Genomic DNA, 22,614 nt, shown 5'->3' with positions numbered 1-22,614 from the left:
CGCAATGGTATGCTTTTTAATTGCATCTTTAGACTGATTAAAAACGCAATCCGAAGAGTGCCTTTAAATTCAATCCAAAACACTACATCAAAAGCGGTGCTGTGGAAGCAAAATGGAGTCCATCCTAGCTGCGCGCTCTCTTGTAAAATTCATAAGTGAATTCATAGGAAAAGATGTACTCCAACGGCAAATGTACCGTACACTTGTAGTGATTCAACTGCATCCGCGGATGCAAACTTTTTGCTGGGTTTGTTTATAATACCAATGTTGAGCGTTTTATAAAAAACACGAAAAATGAATGAAGGGCCAAGGTTTCTCCACATAATCGAGTTGTAAATATGATAAAATGTTTATTTCAATGAAAAGCTGGCAAATTTCTTCCATACAAATGTTCTAAAAACAATTTTAAAAAGCATTGAATTCGATTGCTTTTAAAATTGTTTGGCATATTATTCAAACAGCACACACACATAAATGGCCTGTTCCCGTACTTTATAAAGTGGTAAAAGTCGTAAAAGTTGTAAAAGTCGTAAACGATTTTCATATAAATTTTGGGTACGGGAACGCAAAATGTGTAAAAGTGGTAAAAATTGTAAAAACTGTTTAGTTCTGGAACAGAGCTTAAGATTGTTTATATTTGGCCTGTTCCCGTAATTTATAAAGTGGTAAAAGTCGTAAACGATTTTCATATAAATTTTGTGTACGGGAACGCAAAATGTGTAAAAGTGGTAAAAATTTTAAAAACTTTTTAGTTCTGGAACAGAGCTATTGTGTTGACGTTTCAGGAACAGTCCATGGTACAATTCATGGTACAATAAAGTGGAGGTAGGCCAGGTATGAAAATCACTGAGAAATGTCACCCTGCAGCCATGGCTTAAAACGTCAAATGGCATGGTACAATAATAATGGTAGATGTACCTGCATAGCTATCCCGTATTACAAAAACATATGGAACTTAGAGCTTCACTTTTTATTTGTTAAAAGTGCCATATAGTGTAAAAACATTTCTTTAGCTAGGCTCCAGAATATTCTCGTTGGAAAAGTGTTCAAAAAATAGCAAAAGTTCTTCCCAAACTTATGACAGTGAAAAAATGTCATTCACTTTTTTTCTACTTGACAAGTTTGGCTAATCTTTCATCGTGATTGCTGGCATCCGATTTGCAGATAAATGTCAGCAGAATTTTTACAAAAATTGTAATTTTTACATTCCCGTACTTTTGGAACAAATTTAAATTAATATCAATATTTGATAAATCGTTCATTCGTAAGTTTTGGTAAAAAAAATCAAAAATTTTATTTTGCCACGCGAATACACATTTTTTGTCCTTGTTTTCAATTTTAAGATATAGTGTTTTTTTTAAGATATAGAAGTTTTTTGTTGGAACAATTCAGCGATACATCTACCTTTATGATTGCATAATGTCAAAAACAGTACAAAATGTCAACCCTGCTTTTGACAGATTAGGCCATAAAAAGAAAAAAATTGTAATCAGCTGTTAGCTGTGGCCTGCCTTTACTTTATTTTACCATGGTACAATTATTACAGGTAAAAGCAAGTGTTGTTGTACAACAATCGATACAACAACCACATAGAAATTTGTTGTTGTACGTAGTACTAGTGTCAGAGCCATATTGGCAAAAATGTAAACAAATATAAAAAAATATAAACACATTTTGAAGGAAGGTTCATAAATATTGTTTTGAAAAATGTCATGGGTTTTTAATTAAAAAGAGTTGAAGAAAAAACGTTAGATTTTCAATTTGAACGTTTCAACTACATTTCATCTTAACAAAAAGTTTTTAGCGGTATGTATTTGTCTTAATAAAATATTTAAAATCAATAATAATTGATTATTTTTCAGATGGAATTATGAAGAAAAAGCGACGAAGGATGACAAAACAAAGCCAAGAAGGGGTTATTTATATCGCAACGGACAAGATTTTTGTGGTTGAATTTTGAATATTCTAATTGATTTAATTCCAAATACTACATTAAAACTTGTATCAAAAAGAAATAAAGTGCGCTTCATGTTACTGCCCTGTGTTGTTGTTGGATCTTAGAATGAGGTCATCAAAACCAATTGCTTTGAAAGAGTACGGCGGTCTTTTCTGCACCTTACTATCAACGCTTGCACCTAATTGGTAATGAGATCCTGGGCTCCATCCACCAATACATTCAGAGTGAGCTTTATTTTAGCTATCCGTGTGGCTATTATGTCTGTCGAGTGAATATGACGTGCAAAGCTGTAGTAAAACTGTGAAATTAGATGTTTATGTTCGTTTATTGTGTACTAACAATGGGAGCTGCCGTGGTGCAGTTGTAAGCACTCCCGCCTTGGACTCAGGAGGTCTGCGGCTCAATTCCTAACCAGAACATCTGAATTTTGCCGGCGGCAAATCTCCTCAGAGTGATTTTGGCTTTCATTTCCAGATTATTTCAGCCATGAAAAACTTCTCTACAGGAGCGACGATAAAAAAAATAGTTTCCATGTCATTGAGCTAATATAAATTGGCTTGCATTTAGTGATATGAGAAAAGTCTCCCTTTTCCTTTTGGGATGTTCTGAGAACAAATATATGTAAAGCATTTGTTAACATAACATTTCATTATAATGATTTTTTTATTTGTTAATTTAGGGCTGAGGTGAATACATAATATGAAGTATTTATGTATGACTGACTTTCTCCTGTAGTATATCTATTTCCTTTTCCTCACAAAGTTCTTGAACGGAATATTGCATTCCATATTTATATCTGTGGAACTGAACAAAATACATATAACATACATTTTCAATTCTTAAATACATGTAATTAATTACCATTACATTGTCACAACGTTCGGCGAATGCACAACAAATGGTTCTGCATGTGGCACTAGCTTCCATTTTTTTCCTACTCTTCTCGTATCCTCTTGTAAAAAGTGATCCCAACATATACAGTCACTCTTCTTGAAATCCTTTCCTTCCCAGTCACGTCTGCGATGTGGATCTAATAAAATGTTGAAATAAGCACCTTTGTCCTTCGTTTCTATTCATTTTTTATTTTTAATTTCAATCTGTATGTGGATGATTTATTTTTATTTTGAAAACAACAACAAAAAAGAATACACAATGACAAACAATGACAAAGCGTCATATAAATTTTGACACTAGTATTACGGGTGAATCTAATCAGCTGGGACTTGCTTTTACCTGTATTATTGTACCATGGGAACAGTCGAAAGAAAAAGATAATTTGACAGGAAGCTTTAGCCAACCTTTCTTATTAAACCAAGAACGAATGTCACTTTTTACAGATCTGAATTTTGTACACATGGTGTGAACCATGGTATAATAAAGTAGAGATAGACCAGGTATGAAAATCGCTGAAAAATACAACCCTGTAGCCATGGCTTAAAACGTCAAAGGACATGGAGCAATAATAAACGTAGATGTATGTGCATAGTTAGTCGGTTTTACAAAAACATATGAAATTTAGAACATCACTGTTTATTTTAAAAGTACCAAAATAAAGTAAAAAATAAAAATCACTTCAGTTATGCTCCAGAATATTATTGCTAGATAAGTGTTCCAAAAATAGCAAAAGTTGTACCCAAAACTTAAGACAGTGAAAACAAAAATGCCATTCTCTTATCTTTTAGTTGAAAAGTTTGGCTGATCTAACATCGTGATTGCTGGCATCCGATTTGCAGATACGTCGACATTTCAGCTAGAAATTTTAAAATATTTGCAATTTTTCCGTTCCCGTACTTTAAGAAAAAATTTCAATAAATGTCAATACTTGACAAGTCGTTCATTCGAAAGTATTACTGCATATTAAAACATAAAAAATTTTATTTAGCTACGCGAAAAAAATTTCTTTTTCTTGTTTACCATTTTAACTAGGCGTTTACACACAGACAGTATTGGCAAGACAATAGCAAAGTTAGAAACCATTTTCACCAATACATTCATACTTTTCTCTATACATATTTAAAAATGTTTTTTGTCTGACTGACTTAATCCCATTGCTGTTGTTTTATTATTTTAAAACAACTAATTTAAGGCTAGAACAGAATCAATCGTCGCTTGATTTGCTTGCTTCCCAAATGTCAAATTATAAAGGATCCTCCTAAGGGCGAATTTGCAAAGAGGCTCTGGCATTCCTTTATAATTTGACATTTGGGGAAGCAAGCGAAGAATGATTCTGTTCTGGCCTTTAAGGCAACTAAGGTAAGGCAGGGAAGACTAGTTTCGATCCACGCCACTGGATCTCATCAGTTCTCTTGTTTCTTGTTTGTGGATATTCTCCACCGAAGTTATTTTTCAATAACTTCTTGAACAAGTAACTTTTTATACGTCTTAAAATATTGATTTTTAAAATAATTTAACTTTTCAAAGTTATTTTCCGTGCGGAAAATTCCGAGGGAATTATTCATGATTGCCCTGATAGTGTTAAAGCACCGATGCATCTACCTTTATAATTGCATAATGTCAACAACAGTAAAAAATGTCAACCCTGCGTTTAACAGAATAGGTCATAACAAAAAAAATTGTAATTAGCTGTTAGCTGTGGCCTACCTTAGTCCCGGTCCACACTAGCGTGAATTTCATTAAGAATTTTCATGAAATTAGGCGTTCTTAAATCGAATTCCACACTACAGAAATTTTATGATTTTACGCATAATTTCATGCAATTTTTAATGAAATAACTCTAGTGTGGACCGGGACTTAGTCACACTCGAGTGTTTCATTGAAACAATTTCTTGAAAACAAGGGTTCCTAGGTTGAGTTCCACAGTAGAGTAATATCATGAATTTGCTGTAGAGGGGAACTCGATCTATAAATGCCTTAAAGTTTCAATGAAACCACTCTAGTGTGACCATCGATTTATACTTGTGCTCTGTTCCATGGCGTCCATAGTAGAGTAATACTATGTTTACATTTACGAAATCCACTCGATTTCAACTGTCAATTCCATTGCTCAAACGTCAAATGAAATCCAATCGATTTCAGACGAGTTTTCATTTGACGTATACACAAAGGAATTGACAGATGAAATCGAGTGGATTTCGTAAATGTAAACATAGTCTAAAATCATAAAATTTCTGTAGTGGGAATTCGATTTAAGAACACCTAATTTCATGAAATTTTTTTATTAAATTTCGCTAGTGTGGACCGGGACTATGGCCATACACGCAGGCGAGGCAGCTTACCCTGCATTTACAAATGACAGGACATGTATTGATTGTCAAAAAACTTGCCTGTGTGACGTAGGCGTCCAGACAACTGCAAAAACAGTTGTAAAATTATGATTGAAAATCATAGATTCCTTTTCGTTTGAATTATTATCTTAAGGGGTGAGTACATAAGCTGCCTTGGCCGCTTACCTTGCTTGCTTCTGATAAAAGAATAAAAAAAGAAAAGAGCAACCCAGTTCGAAATAGGGATAGGTAAGTCGACTTTCGGTTAATCGATTAATCGACTTTTTGCAGTCAAAAATCTAAAAATCGTAGTCGACTTCTGTCTGGAGGGAAAATCGCATAATCGATTATCTTGTGATCGATTTTCGAGTTTGCCCATAGATTGTGGACTTGGCGGTTTTACACTTTTGGCGGTTTTACAGTTTCAAAAGAAAACTCGAAAATCGACGAATAGTCGATTATAATCGATTTTCTGCGGTTATGAAAAAGTCGAAAGTCGAGTTTTAAAACAACTGAAATAATCGCAAGACCGAAAAATCGCATTTTTAGTTTTAGACCAAAATCGAAAAGTCGAAAAATCGATTATTTCTTTCCATTACCTATCCCTAGTTCGAAATTTGCTCGGCCTTCTTTATTCTTTTATTTTTATTATGTCAAAAATGAAGCAGGAAAGCAAGGCAATCAGGAAGGGCAGCTTATGTACGCAGGCCTTCACTTCTTTTTTACAAAAATGTCAAAAATTTGTCAACCCGACTGTCTGTGAAAAAATGATGGACAGCTGGGAGACAAACAACAAATGTATGTATGTGCCCAGCAAAAAATTTTTGAAATTGTGCATGTGGAGTTATGATTTCACAACATCCTTCGATGCAGTCCACACGGAGTTATGAAAAATGCACTCCGTTGGATACAATTTATAAGCAGTTGCTTTAGAGATCCCTACAAAATAAAAAACAGTTGGTTGATTCCTACCCACCGCTGGCGAAATCATTTATTGTAAAAATAAGAGAGAGTGTATACATTTCTAAGAATTTGTTATAAAATAAAGAAATAAAAACTTAAGTTGCGAACATTTTTGCGGTAATTCACGGACGGAAATTTTTAATGGAGTGGAGTCCATTTGGAGTCCATGTCGAAAGCTGAACTAGTGATGGGAAGGCAACATAAAAAACCTTTAGGATGATGAAGCAAAATCAGATGCGCTTGAATTAATTGGAGAACGGAGAAAGTAAACTCAAACGCGATTGAATTTAATGGAAACTTTTTTTAATTTGTGTCTATATAATAAAGCTCTTTGTATTATTGTTTTACACAAATAATAAATGCATTTTATTTATTCTGGGATATTTCGCAATGGCTTGCATTTTTATTGCATCTTTAGACTGACTAAAAATGCAATCCGAAGCGTGCCTTTAAATTCAATCCAAAACGCTACATAAAAAGCTGTGATTTGGATCGAAAACGGATTGCATCCTAGCTGTGTGCTGTGGAAGCGAAATGGAGTGCATCCTAGATGCTCGCTCTCTTGTAAAATTCATAAGTGAATTCATAGGAAAAGATGTACTCCAACGGCAAATGTACTGTACACTTGTAGTGATTCAACTGCATCCGCGGATGCAAACTTTTTGTTGGGTATATTACATTACGTGTATTTCATGTGTATGTTTTGAATTTTTTTGTCCTCGTGTAATTCTTTGTGTGTGCGAAAAATTACATTTTACATAGGATTTATAATTTTTGCTATTACACCAGTATATGTTTTGTTGTGTTACCCCCTTCACACCGTGACCGCCCTGGCTACTCTGGTATGGGTCGTGGTTTCTCAACCCTATGTCACCTGAGGGCACAACAAGTAAATTCAACGGATACATACAGGGACTAATAACACTGACAATGGGATTAAGCAACCAACACTTGATTCGGGGACTCCGGGATACCGGTCCCCTTCATTACCCTCCCATCCTTACGCTCCTGGGTTACCAGGAACCCCTTTTACAACGCCACCAACCATTATTACATTTTACCTTCCCGACATATCCCCCTTATCCTTCTTCCCCTTCCCTCCAAATAATCTTAGCACAACATATTCATTTAACAACTTAACATTTATTACATATTATATAAAAAACATAATTAAAATTATAAAAAAAAAACTAATTAATATTTTAAATTTTTTTTCTCTTCTCTTTTCAGCTTCTTTAAAATTATTCCTTAAATACAATAAAAAAAATTTAACTTATAAAAAAAAAGTAATAAATATAATAAAAAAACTATTAAATTAACCTTTGTTACGTTTTACTTAAAATGGAAAACAAAAAAAAAATTAGAAAAAATTATCAAAAGTGAAAATACTATTAGGATCTAGCCTCAGGGTATTATCTTTGGTACAACTATTGTCCTTAAAGATCAGAAACCCCTACCTAGATTGAGCTCTTTCTAGCAGGAATCCCTACCGGACTAATACCTTGGTCGTTTGCTTAGGATAGACCCCTAACAATGAAAAAAATACATATTTAAATAAAGAACTAAAAAAACTTATTACTAAAAACTAGCTACAACACACAGACAAACACAAAATTCAATTTCTGGACAGCTCCTTAGCTTATGCTACAACTTAGCTTGATGTTTGATCTGTTTCCACACGAGTTCCACAGAGTTGGATGTCAAGTGGGAATTGGATGGCGATTTGAGTCTTCACTAACGAAGTCCCACAAAAATTCCACAACTACTGTACAGGCTGATCCGGTGTCGGTGGCTAAATGGCAAATGCGCCTTACGTAAATATTACGACACGTCGCCGACCACTTTTGCAAAACACCACGTACGATTTTCAAAATAGCCAAGTTAATTGGAAATCAAAGAGCACTATAATAAAGAAAACCATTAGTACCACTTTTTTGTTAAAACACACACACGCACAAACTTACATTCGACTGCTATTGTACCAAACTTCAGCAAAAAGAATTTTTGAATTTCATCAGTTTTTTATTAAAACTTATTTATCGGCAATTATCGTTCAAGGAGACAAAGGAATTAACTTAATTTTTATCACTTATATCCTTTCTTTTATAATCCGAAAAAAAAACTTCGGTTATAAATTTTCAAATTATAAAGTCTGAACTTTGAGCTTTATTTTACTTAAAAGAAATACACTGTATGTGAGACACTCTTCATCGCTGAAACACTTTTAATCATTCTAATACCATTAACATCAGAAATAAACGTCATGGCTCTCATAATATGTTCATCCACCAATCATTTCATTAGCCTGCAGTTGTTCTCCGGTACCTTTAAACTTGTCTCTCTACTACCAACAAAATATCCATGCTTGAACAACGGTCAGGTTCATTGTACGCCTGGCCTTGAAAAACATTCATTTTACGCTCCTTTAACGAGCGTAAAACTCTCTTACGGTGCACTCTTAAATACAACCCTGAACATACGATTACACTTTTCCAGCCCTGCCTTGTCAACCAAACGAGTTCCACAAAACAGCTGATCTCATACCTCCACTTGGCACTGGAGGTATCAACACGTTTTGTATTTTCTCCCGAAAACAAAAAAAAAAGAACAAACAATTCAACAAAATCTAAAGAAATACAAGCTTTTCCTATGGAGAAAACTAAAAAATAAACTATAATTGGTACGGGCAATGAATAAAACCGGCCACTCACTCAAAAGCCGGGCCATGTACATAAATAGCCTGTCCACCAAAAAGGTTGACCATCAAGCCAACGGAAAGGCCAACTACCCCGAATAAAGCTTGGATTGGAGGTAAAATCAAGTGGGACAGCCCATAACAATTTCTTGTCCAATAATATGTCCTACCGTGAATCCAACCCACAAAACTCTACCTATCAAATGAACTTGTCATATGATATCGTGGGGCTATTATACATACTTTGTATGCTGCCCAAACATATTGGCCGGTAACAATGCCAACGAATGTTCATCCTAGAAACTGAAATTAAAGTCCTGAGTGACAGATGCATGCCAAATGTATCTGGTTTTTGCGCAAGAAATTCCACCGCGTCTGTAAAAGACCCACATTCCATGCACCCGACCACCAAATCTGATTATCTTTTCCGTTGTGATGTCATCCGGTCCACACCACGACGTAGGTGTGTATTACAAAATATCTCTAGTTAATAAGTGATATCATATCGAAACGTTGGCTACAGACCAACATTAATCTGTCGACGAGCTAAGTCGACCTGGCCGTCCGTCCGTCAATCCAAAACTTGTAATCACGCCACCGGTCGCTATTGCCATAGTATTATCACGAAGTTCCTGGTGAAGATGTGGTTCCCCTAGTGGATGAAACATATTGAATTCGGTGATAGCCGGACACTAGGTCGTAATGGGCCGGTTAGTTTTGTTCTTATGTGCTGATTTTATATGCTGTCATAAAATGTACCACCTACTAATCAAGACGACTAGCCGAGCCTTAAATCAGTACCATGTAGGTTGCTGATGGTGGTCAAGTCAGAACCAAAGTGCGCAAGAAGCCTACTATCTCCTTGCTGTACTTTCCTTGCTCATCCCCTAGGCTATTATAGGGCTGACTCTCGAAACGTCATTTGCTTTGCAACTGTCTTAGACATCCCATTCCATATCACAATGATACCACATTAATACCCAGTACGTCATCCCAAATCATTGCTGTTGCGCATTTGCAACGCAGAATAGGCTTGATATATGCATCGGGAAGACTTTATAACGGTGTACATTCTAATAACTGAGACGCAGCCTATAATTGCACTCCATTAACAGCAATGAAACATCAACCAGTAGGCTTTAATCCTTGTGCAACCTTATACTTATTAACCATAGCCCTTCATCTTTAATTTAATACGGATTGTGGCAAAATTACTGGCCCAGTTCCTAACGCCTTCTAGCATCTATAGTTTGGTAGTGACTCATGTGCCTTTATGTAATGTTTTCATTTCCCTTAGTTTGATCGAACTAGAGGTTGGAGCCTAAACGTTGTTCCACGTCAGGTTGATTCCTAGGCGAAGTGACGACAGGTTGCACATATTTGAACCCGCCCCGAATATAACCAACACATACTTGTCCATAAAGGTGAGGGTTATTAAACTCTACCACCACTCCTTAACTGGCCACTCGTAGGCCGAAACGTTTAATTTCCCATTGCGGCGACTTGGTAACGGAACTACACAGGTGACTATGCCTACGTAATTCCGATTCCGACACCGTCCTATCTAGCGATGGGTCGCATCCCTCAACAAAACTCTGGCGTTTCAAGGGTCACCGCTGAAACACCAGTGTGAGGGATAGATTTGTTGGTTCGTCAAATTGTTAATATCAATAAAATACCTGTTCTGTTTATACTCAATTCCTAAATCTTACACCTTGTACTGTTCCAAACCGTATTTTTTTTATATTTTAACACTAATCTATGACGGATTTTCCTCGATATAGGATTGACTAATAAAATTAGATCCATTATTTTTTCTTTTATTTTTTTTTTTTTTTTTTTTTTTTTAGACCTTCCTCGTCTCTAGACCAGGAACATATAAAAAACGATAGCCCGATAGGGCAACAGCGGATTTCGCAAACAATTTCATTAACGTATCTTCAACTGGAAGTAACACTATTATTTAATAACAATTTTCTTTATTTTTCTTCTATCGTCATAAAGTCCCGACGTCTTCACTGTACTCTACACCGGTAGATTTACAAATCTATTAACTAATATCACAGTTAATTAATTCACTAAACTAAATCTAATCCTTTATAAGGATATTCATATTATCAATGATTACGGTATTTGCAAGAACGTCCAAGGTCATCATGAGAATAATATGGCTATTTTGAGCTTATTAAAATAATAAGTTCCAAAATAACCTCTATCTTCCCCATCTAGAAATTGAGTAACAACTTTGATCTCTGTCATATACTTGTTTTTAACGCGCCCAACGTAGGCTACACCCACCATTTATTTCTCATTTGAGTGGACATTTGTATCATGTACGACCGAGTTAGCCGGGCAATAAACTAAAGACTTAAGACCGCAACTTGTTCGTATATTACTTTGCTACTTTGAGTAAAGAAAAGACGGTAAATATCACAGATGTTCTTACCCCATATACGTAAACCTATATCACAGATGAGACATATAACATTGGACGCATATTATAAGGCAAATAATTCATATATAAAATAAATCAAGACCGAGACACTACCTTACTCTAATATTGCACCTAGTAAAAAAAACATATTGCACTATTGAGTAAGAACTCGGTTACAAGCCTTATTACGCCTCTATTGTTTTATGTCTTTTGAGTGATATACTCCAAGAGGGTCACCTTTCAAGGACTCTAGACGGTACATATTATTGCCAAGAACCTCTGCGACTCTACACTTAGTAAATTTCTTACAGAACTTAGCATTTCGATTATCTTGGAACTTGCTCAGGACGAAATTTCTTTTGTAGACCTCTTGGCCTGGAGTGAAACGTACTACCCTGGCTCGCCTGTTGTATCTGAGGGCACTTCTCTCATAAGCACTATGCAAATTTTTCTTAATCAAGTCTCTAATAATACTGATTCTATCGTTTTTATCTAGTAGCATCAGCTCCCCATCGCTCAATGCCTTTAGTTTCCTAGCCAGCTTGTAGTCCTTTCCACATGTGAATATATTATGTCCAAATAGGGCAAAAAATGGTGTCACCCCAATAGCTGAATGGACTGAAGTCCTCAATGCCATTTCAATTTTGGACAAATTTATATCCCAGTTCGTATGGTCATTGTCCAAATAGGACCTGATGGCATTAAGGACACTCTGATTCACCCTTTCGGCAGCGTTTGATTGGGGCGAGTAAAAAGCTGTCTTTAAGTGGTCTATCTTATAGGCATTCATCATCTTCTGAAAATCTTTGGACACAAACTGCTTGCCGTTGTCCGTATGTATAGTTTCGGGGACCCCAAACTGCTGGAAAACCTGTTCTACTAAAAACTTAATGACATTGTTGCTGGTTGCTTCCTTCATAGGCTTCAAAAATACGAATTTGGTAAAATGATCTACCACAACTAACACGTAGGCATTACCTTTACCCGAGCGTGGATATTTACCCAAAAAATCTACGTAAAGTTTTTGAAATGGGCGGTCGGTAATAACTTCGTTTCCTATTTCCGGCATAAGGTGCTGATTAGAACTCTTACACTCTTTACAGGTGTTACAGTTTCGTATGAAATTACGGACCTGAACTGCCATATTTGGCCAATAATATTTGAGGCGTAAGTGCGCTAAAGTTTTTCTAATACCTCCGTGTGATTTATCCTCAGGTTCGTGAGCCATTTGTATTAGCGTATTTGTTAGGCTCTCTGGAACCCATAACTTCCATTCGAACTCTTCCAATTCCATATTAGTCCGGGACGTAGTGCGTTTAAAAACCATGCCGTTTTCGATTTTAACGTCTGGAAATTTCTCCCTATTCTCTTCGACTGTTTTTATCAATTCCAGATACATTTCCGACTCAAATTCTATAGTTTCAAATCCCACTATATCTTCTGGCATCACAATTTCTTCCACGGCCCTTGACAGCGTGTCCGCTACAATGTTTTCAGACCCTTTTTTGTGCTCTATCTCGAAGTCAAACATTTGTAGCTGAAGTGCCCACCTCGCCAGTCTGCCATTAAGGTCCCGAAGTGACATCAGCCACTTCAGGCTCGCGTGGTCAGTGATGATCGTGAAGGGCATCAACTCCACGTACGGCCTGAAGCGCTTAACTGCCATTATCGCCGCCAAGCATTCTTTCTCAGTGACGCTATAGTTCATCTGAGCACTATTTAGCTTCTGAGAGAAGAATGCTATAGGCCTTTCGTTTCCCTCACTGTTCTTTTGGAACAACACGGCTCCTATGCCCACATTGGACGCATCACACTGGATGTAAAAACGTTTTTTGAAGTCCGGGTGTACTAGCACAGGGGCATGGGTAAGAGCATGTTTGATTTTGTTGAATGCTTCTTGAGCCTCGTTATTTATCACAAACTTCCTGTCCTTTTTAATGAGATTTGTAAGTGGTGCCGTCAATTCGGAGAAGTTTTTGATGAATCGCCGGTACCAACCGGCAACTCCTATGAAACTTCGTACTTCCCTTACGTTCTTAGGCAATGGAATCTTGCGGATGGCTTCAACCTTTGCCGGATCTGGTCTCATTATTCCGCCTCCAACTATGAAACCTAAATAATGGAGTTCTTTGTGGCAAAACTTTGACTTTTTCAAGCCTATAGTAAGATTAGCCTGCTTCAAGCATTCGGCTACCTTTGCTAAGAGCTTCATGTGGGACTCGAACTCGGAAGAAATGACCAGTAAGTCGTCTAAATAGACAAAGACATTTGTCTTGAGTTCCTCTGGTATTACCCTATCCATGAGCCTACAAAGCCTTTGTGCCGCATTGCACAGCCCGAACGGCATCACCACGTACTGGTAAAGAGGCCGTCCAGGTACTGTGAATGCGGTGTAGGGTCTGGATTTCGGGTCTAATTCTATTTGCCAGAATGCGAACTTGAGGTCCACACTACTAATAAAGTAGGTGTCCTCAAGTCGGCTCAAGATTCCCTCTATATTCTGGATGGGGTATGCGTCTTTTATGGTCCTCTCATTCAATTTCCTCGCATCCAGGCATAGACGATTTTTTCCCGGTTTCCTCACTAAAGTGGATCTATTGCTCCATGGGCTAGAACATTCCTCGATTACTCCTAACTTAAGCATATTATCGACCTCGGCATAAATAAGCTCTTGAACGGCTGGGGACACGGGGTAGTACCGCTCCTTCACCGGCTGAGCACCGTCCACAAGCTCGATAGTATGTTTCTCTAATCTGGTCCTACCTAATCCATGCTCTTCGTATGACCTAAATAACCGTTTGACCTGTTCTAGTTTGTGGCGCATTTCATCCGACAGCTCATGTTCTGAATTTTCGCATATTAGGGCCGGATGTTCTTCCAGTACTTCCTGACTTATCTCATCTATTCCAAATATTCTAGGAGCCAGCTGAAAGGCTTTGAAAAAGTCAACTCCTAAGTAAGCCGTTTGGACCAAGTCGGGGCACAGGTAGAAAACCATTTCTTTCTCCATGTCTTCATATTTTACGAAAACTTTTATTTTACCTACAACCGAAAAGTGGTTTCCTCCAGCTGTCCCTATAGAGGTACAGAAAGGTTCCACTTTCGTCTGTAATTGGTCCACTATATGGTCACAATCCTTTCCCAATATACTGACCGAAGCTCCCGAATCTAAAAGGCCTTTCAAATTTATACCACCTATCAAGAAATTAACATACGCTCTATTATCTAAGGAATCTAACATTACAGTGGAACAACTTAAAACGGAACGCTTAACTAGATTACACAATTGCTTCTTATTTCTGAACTTATTTCTAACTTTCCTAATTCTATTTAATTTACCATTATTCCTACAAACAATTGTACCTTCATCTATCTTATTGACCATCTCTCCTAATTTTTCTTGAACTTTTCCCATACTATTGGCTTTTTCTTTATTCACTTTATCTTCCTTTTCCTGCCTATACTCAACGTTCTCACCGATCGGAATATCCTCATTTTCTATACCACTACTTTCATTCCCAAAAATCCTGCTCCTAACTCTCTTATAGTTTTCCAGCCTTTCCTCATAACTTAATTTATTGACTGGAATTACCCTCCTAACAACCTGTTCACTAATTTGCCCATCTCTTTTCAGAATCTTCACCTCACTTCCGGAGTCGATAGAACCTGATCCTGAAACATCTGTTACTGTTCGGGAGGTGGAGCAGAGCGTGCCTCTCCCGATTTCGACACACTCTTCCGGCCATTTCCCAGGCACTTCTGGCATGTGGGACAAGTCACTCCTGGACAGCCGCATCGGTAGCAGAATAAGGCCCGTTGTGGAACTGGGCATTCAATAAATGTGTGCCCGGAAGCTTGACAGTTCCAACATGTAAGTACTATTTGCTTCCTTTCATTATGCCTTTTCTGATGCACTTCTTCTACTACCAATAGGTCTTCATCTATGGGATCATCAGGAGGAGGTTCTAGATAAGCCTCATGGACTGGATACTGACGACGAGTTGGCTGTGGAGGTCTAGCTGGCGGATGTGAGTATGTTTCCTTCTTTAAGTAGTTTCTCTCCAGTTCTTTACACTCATCTCTTAACTGGTCAATGGTATATATCTTCATGGAATAAATTATGTGGGACAGGTCTGGCCTTAAATTCCTCTTAACTATTCTGATCATTTCCGGTTCGGGCAATGGTGTTCTTAATTTGGCCCTTAGTTTTTTCATCGAGTGAAAATACTCATCAATTGATTCCCCATTCCGCTGTTTCCTCTCTTCCAGATCACGAAGGTATTCATATTCACTTCGGCTGGATCTATATTGCTGGATTAGGGCTTCTTTAAGATCTGTCCAATGATTAATTTGATGGGTTCCAATTAACACCCAAAACCACTCTTTGGCATCTCCCTTAAGAAGAAGTTGAAAGTCCCTAATGACCTCACTCCATGGACAACCATACATACGCTGAAGATGCTCAATTCTAAAGACAAAATCTTCTACGTCTAACCCATCAGATTTCCCATCGAAGCATAGGTTCCATTTGTCTACAACAATACGGTGCCTATTGCTAGATTCGGGATGAAAATTTGGTACTGGATGGTTACTTTCCTGAGTGGGTATACCAAAGTCCAACTTCTTCTGAGCTTTATTCTCAGACTTTGACTTGGACTTGGTTGGGGCTCCGCTAACGTTGTCTTTACCCCCCACTAAACCATCTAGTCTAGGGGAACCTAAAGTAGAATTCTCCAATTCTGATTCCGACTGCCTATTTCCAATGTCTAGCCTGTTTAGTTCCCTTATGATCTTCTCAAATCCTACCTGAATACTCTTTTCGATTTTCCTTTCCATCTTTTCTTCCAACTGAGACCTATATTCATTATTAGCATCTTTGATTAAAGCTGTTACCATTGAAGCATACTTCTCTGGACTACTTTTCTGTCGTTGTGATGTTGTGGAAAAAGATGGTGGTGGATGTGAAAAATCAAACATTGGGCTGTTTATGGCTGACCGATTTTCCTCTGCAGAATGTCCTGATGCTGCATTAAAAGGACCGGACAAACTTGGTTTTTGAGCCAAGTTTTTTCCTGCCCCAGACGTGCATGGGGGAGACCGGTCAAGGGGCATCTTGTTGGTAAAGAGAAACAACAATACTAATTGACCTGATTCAAAATGGGTTTCAAAACTGTATAGCAAAATGATTGGCGAATGTAAATCGATATAGAATGACCAAGATCAATTTAACTTGTGGTAATATAAAAAAATCGATAAGGTTGGATACACAATATAGCCAAATGTATACACACACTACAACAATAAACATTTAGGAAGGTTTCAAAGGGTAAGTTTTCTGAGGATATGTCGTTTCGTTGGTGGCTAAGTGTTGGTTATTCATCCCCATTCTATACTACATATATACACAAGTATCAACGAACATCCAAAACTAAAACTATTTGGGCTTCATTTTACTGTTTCATGGACAGAAATCGAGCAACAGTCTCATTATGTATAAATGGGTCTCGATTTCTCTCACTGGATCACAATTAATAGTAGCTTTTGTAATTAACATAAACAAAACAATTAAAAGTGTACTTTATACGATTTTGTCTCATGTTATCTCGTCATAATTTTGATCATATTGACGGTCATTACAAAAACTTCTAATTTTCTATTATATTGCCAAAATCACATAGTGATTAAGGCTCTGGATATATTTTATTGGGCGCCATTACTGTTGTGTTACCCCCTTCACACCGTGACCGCCCTGGCTACTCTGGTATGGGTCGTGGTTTCTCAACCCTATGTCACCTGAGGGCACAACAAGTAAATTCAACGGATACATACAGGGACTAATAACACTGACAATGGGATTAAGCAACCAACACTTGATTCGGGGACTCCGGGATACCGGTCCCCTTCATTACCCTCCCATCCTTACGCTCCTGGGTTACCAGGAACCCCTTTTACAACGCCACCAACCATTATTACATTTTACCTTCCCGACATATCCCCCTTATCCTTCTTCCCCTTCCCTCCAAATAATCTTAGCACAACATATTCATTTAACAACTTAACATTTATTACATATTATATAAAAAACATAATTAAAATTATAAAAAAAAAACTAATTAATATTTTAAATTTTTTTTCTCTTCTCTTTTCAGCTTCTTTAAAATTATTCCTTAAATACAATAAAAAAAATTTAACTTATAAAAAAAAAGTAATAAATATAATAAAAAAACTATTAAATTAACCTTTGTTACGTTTTACTTAAAATGGAAAACAAAAAAAAAATTAGAAAAAATTATCAAAAGTGAAAATACTATTAGGATCTAGCCTCAGGGTATTATCTTTGGTACAACTATTGTCCTTAAAGATCAGAAACCCCTACCTAGATTGAGCTCTTTCTAGCAGGAATCCCTACCGGACTAATACCTTGGTCGTTTGCTTAGGATAGACCCCTAACAATGAAAAAAATACATATTTAAATAAAGAACTAAAAAAACTTATTACTAAAAACTAGCTACAACACACAGACAAACACAAAATTCAATTTCTGGACAGCTCCTTAGCTTATGCTACAACTTAGCTTGATGTTTGATCTGTTTCCACACGAGTTCCACAGAGTTGGATGTCAAGTGGGAATTGGATGGCGATTTGAGTCTTCACTAACGAAGTCCCACAAAAATTCCACAACTACTGTACAGGCTGATCCGGTGTCGGTGGCTAAATGGCAAATGCGCCTTACGTAAATATTACGACACGTCGCCGACCACTTTTGCAAAACACCACGTACGATTTTCAAAATAGCCAAGTTAATTGGAAATCAAAGAGCACTATAATAAAGAAAACCATTAGTACCACTTTTTTGTTAAAACACACACACGCACAAACTTACATTCGACTGCTATTGTACCAAACTTCAGCAAAAAGAATTTTTGAATTTCATCAGTTTTTTATTAAAACTTATTTATCGGCAATTATCGTTCAAGGAGACAAAGCAATTAACTTAATTTTTATCACTTATATCCTTTCTTTTATAATCCGAAAAAAAAACTTCGGTTATAAATTTTCAAATTATAAAGTCTGAACTTTGAGCTTTATTTTACTTAAAAGAAATACACTGTATGTGAGACACTCTTCATCGCTGAAACACTTTTAATCATTCTAATACCATTAACATCAGAAATAAACGTCATGGCTCTCATAATATGTTCATCCACCAATCATTTCATTAGCCTGCAGTTGTTCTCCGGTACCTTTAAACTTGTCTCTCTACTACCAACAAAATATCCATGCTTGAACAACGGTCAGGTTCATTGTACGCCTGGCCTTGAAAAACATTCATTTTACGCTCCTTTAACGAGCGTAAAACTCTCTTACGGTGCACTCTTAAATACAACCCTGAACATACGATTACACTTTTCCAGCCCTGCCTTGTCAACCAAACGAGTTCCACAAAACAGCTGATCTCATACCTCCACTTGGCACTGGAGGTATCAACACGTTTTGTATTTTCTCCCGAAAACAAAAAAAAAAGAACAAACAATTCAACAAAATCTAAAGAAATACAAGCTTTTCCTATGGAGAAAACTAAAAAATAAACTATAATTGGTACGGGCAATGAATAAAACCGGCCACTCACTCAAAAGCCGGGCCATGTACATAAATAGCCTGTCCACCAAAAAGGTTGACCATCAAGCCAACGGAAAGGCCAACTACCCCGAATAAAGCTTGGATTGGAGGTAAAATCAAGTGGGACAGCCCATAACAATTTCTTGTCCAATAATATGTCCTACCGTGAATCCAACCCACAAAACTCTACCTATCAAATGAACTTGTCATATGATATCGTGGGGCTATTATACATACTTTGTATGCTGCCCAAACATATTGGCCGGTAACAATGCCAACGAATGTTCATCCTAGAATCTGAAATTAAAGTCCTGAGTGACAGATGCATGCCAAATGTATCTGGTTTTTGCGCAAGAAATTCCACCGCGTCTGTAAAAGACCCACATTCCATGCACCCGACCACCAAATCTGATTATCTTTTCCGTTGTGATGTCATCCGGTCCACACCACGACGTAGGTGTGTATTACAAAATATCTCTAGTTAATAAGTGATATCATATCGAAACGTTGGCTACAGACCAACATTAATCTGTCGACGAGCTAAGTCGACCTGGCCGTCCGTCCGTCAATCCAAAACTTGTAATCACGCCACCGGTCGCTATTGCCATAGTATTATCACGAAGTTCCTGGTGAAGATGTGGTTCCCCTAGTGGATGAAACATATTGAATTCGGTGATAGCCGGACACTAGGTCGTAATGGGCCGGTTAGTTTTGTTCTTATGTGCTGATTTTATATGCTGTCATAAAATGTACCACCTACTAATCAAGACGACTAGCCGAGCCTTAAATCAGTACCATGTAGGTTGCTGATGGTGGTCAAGTCAGAACCAAAGTGCGCAAGAAGCCTACTATCTCCTTGCTGTACTTTCCTTGCTCATCCCCTAGGCTATTATAGGGCTGACTCTCGAAACGTCATTTGCTTTGCAACTGTCTTAGACATCCCATTCCATATCACAATGATACCACATTAATACCCAGTACGTCATCCCAAATCATTGCTGTTGCGCATTTGCAACGCAGAATAGGCTTGATATATGCATCGGGAAGACTTTATAACGGTGTACATTCTAATAACTGAGACGCAGCCTATAATTGCACTCCATTAACAGCAATGAAACATCAACCAGTAGGCTTTAATCCTTGTGCAACCTTATACTTATTAACCATAGCCCTTCATCTTTAATTTAATACGGATTGTGGCAAAATTACTGGCCCAGTTCCTAACGCCTTCTAGCATCTATAGTTTGGTAGTGACTCATGTGCCTTTATGTAATGTTTTCATTTCCCTTAGTTTGATCGAACTAGAGGTTGGAGCCTAAACGTTGTTCCACGTCAGGTTGATTCCTAGGCGAAGTGACGACAGGTTGCACATATTTGAACCCGCCCCGAATATAACCAACACATACTTGTCCATAAAGGTGAGGGTTATTAAACTCTACCACCACTCCTTAACTGGCCACTCGTAGGCCGAAACGTTTAATTTCCCATTGCGGCGACTTGGTAACGGAACTACACAGGTGACTATGCCTACGTAATTCCGATTCCGACACCGTCCTATCTAGCGATGGGTCGCATCCCTCAACAGTTTTTTTGTGTGACATAACCTATAAATGTAAACAAATACTTTATCAAATCGATTTATTTATGTTTCTTTAAGAAATTATTTCTTTCAGCAAATTTTGCAAATTTCTGCTTTCATCAAAACAAATCAAATCAGCTGTTTTCTATTTATTGTACATACAAAAATAGGAAGGGCTCTAATGATTGGTTTACATTTACGAAATCCACTCGATTTCAACTGTCAAATCCATATGTTAAACGTCAAATGAAATCCAGATGAGATTTCATTTGACGTTTGAGCTATGGAATTGACAGTTGAAATCGAGTGGATTTCGTAAATGTAAACTTAGCATAAAACGAAAAAGTTACACATGGGTTCACACATCATTTTGATAGATGAAATTTTTTATATGGATCACATCATTGTACAATAATTCTTAGGTAGGCCACAGCTAACAGCTGATTACATTTTTTTTTTGTTATGGCTTAATCTGTCAAAACCGTGTTGACATGCAGAGTTGATATTTATTATTGATCAAAAATTCAGCTCTGTTTTGTTTTCATTTCAACATTTCGTTCTTCTTCTTCTTCTTTGTTTACTCATCCGTTATCATTCATCAAAACAATTTTGACGTTTTAAGCCATAGCGACAGGGTTGTATTTTATAAAACTTCAAAATTAGTAAACAAAAAGGTAACAACTGGGTTTGTTTACAAAATACCATGGTTTAATAATAAAGGTTAGCTTAAGCATCCTGTCAATTTAATTTTTTTTCTTTCGAGTGTTCCTAAACCGTCAAAACAATACACAAAGTCTTTATATGTGTGTGTGATGTTTGAATAATATGCCAACAATTTTAAAAACAATCGAATTCAATGATTTTCAAAATTGTGTTTAGAAAATTTGTATGGAAGAAATCCTTCAGCTTATTATTGAAATAAACATTTTATCATATCCACAACTCGATTATGTGGAGAAACCTTGGCCCTTCATTCATTTTTGCGTTTTTTATAAAATGCTCAAAATTGGTATTTTGTAAACAACCCCAGTTGTTGCCTTTTTGTTTACTAATTTTGAAGTTTTATGAATTCAGGAAAAACAAGGGTTCTATAGATTTTTTTCATTTAAATCTACCTCTTTACTTATACCATGCAAAATACCAATTTTGAGCATTTTATAAATTTTAGTAAATTTTGAAACATTTGTCAATGTATGTGTGAATATTTTATGCAGGATAGAAATCAAAATGATTTTGATTTTGAAAATTAACCCCTTTCAATCGGATGAATTTTGTTTATTTTCCAAGTGACAAACAAATAATTTTTGAAAACAACAACTTCTATTTGTGATAAAATTAAACAATTGGAAAATTTCAACTCAAAATCGAATTTTTGGAGGAAAATATACATATATTTTTTTGAAATTGGATTGAAGGGATGCCACACACTAGTCAATCACACACGTACATAAAGGGTTCATTTGGCAGTGCAGTTTGGCAGTATAGTGTATGCCCGGCATAATAAAAGAACAAGGACAACATAGTCCGAATTGTTCTGTATTCCTTTATCACTGCTATGCCTAAATACGACCGTATTCCCAGGGCGTGTGTGGTGAAAAAAGTAGAACACATGTATTCTTATGAGAACTACCGAAATACGTCGGGCGTATACTTTTTGTAAGTTGAACATTTTCAACTTTGACAGAACGTACGATATGTTATTGTATGTATGTATGTGTGTGTTTTGTATTTTGAAAACAAAAGCCCAACAAAACATGAAATACAATTTATTGCAAAGGAAAAATGTTTGTTTTACGAATGAAAACATTTAATAAAGTTTCAGTCGCGGTTTTTGTGTTTTAAATAGGATTTCGGATTCAACGTATTAGGGTAATACGGACGCTCAGAGAGCGTTGTTGTGGTAGGTAGGTGAATATTTTGGTACGTCACGACTTAAATTAGGTATAGCTGTCAGAAATGACGCCCAACTTTACTCAAACGTTGGATATGTTTTCGGCTTCAGAAAGTATCATTTCGCATTTCCCCTGACTGACATTTCTGGTGATTACCTCAATCCCGTCAAAGCTTTTATCGAGGCGGATAAGTTCAAAGCCCACAGTTAATTTTAACGGCGCCAAAATAATTCAGAGAAATGAATTGCAG

At 36.8% G+C, this 22,614-nt stretch overlaps 1 long non-coding RNA gene across 4 annotated transcripts; it reads left to right on the top strand.

Annotated features, from left to right (window-relative positions):
• Positions 1-8,680: 8,680 nt before the first annotated feature.
• LOC141404886 (uncharacterized) lies at positions 8,681-17,737 on the top strand. Of its 4 annotated transcripts, none has more exons than XR_012413103.1 (4): positions 8,681-8,955; positions 14,908-15,144; positions 15,207-15,301; positions 17,423-17,698. It is a non-coding gene; the product is annotated as an uncharacterized lncRNA (long non-coding RNA). The 4 variants fall into 4 exon arrangements; XR_012413106.1 differs by lacking the exon at positions 8,681-8,955 and adding an exon at positions 9,027-9,302 and having other exon boundaries at positions 17,423-17,737; XR_012413104.1 differs by lacking the exon at positions 8,681-8,955 and adding an exon at positions 11,808-12,214 and having other exon boundaries at positions 17,423-17,736.
• The last annotated feature ends 4,877 nt before the right edge of the window (positions 17,738-22,614 follow it).

Source organism: Musca autumnalis, unplaced genomic scaffold, assembly GCF_047663935.1.
Source record: "Musca autumnalis isolate F117 unplaced genomic scaffold, ASM4766393v1 scaffold_5, whole genome shotgun sequence".
In the NCBI taxonomy this organism is placed as follows: Eukaryota; Metazoa; Arthropoda; class Insecta; order Diptera; family Muscidae; genus Musca; species Musca autumnalis.
The sequence above is the reverse complement of the archived record's forward strand: the minus strand, read 5'-3'. Positions and strand labels throughout refer to the sequence as shown.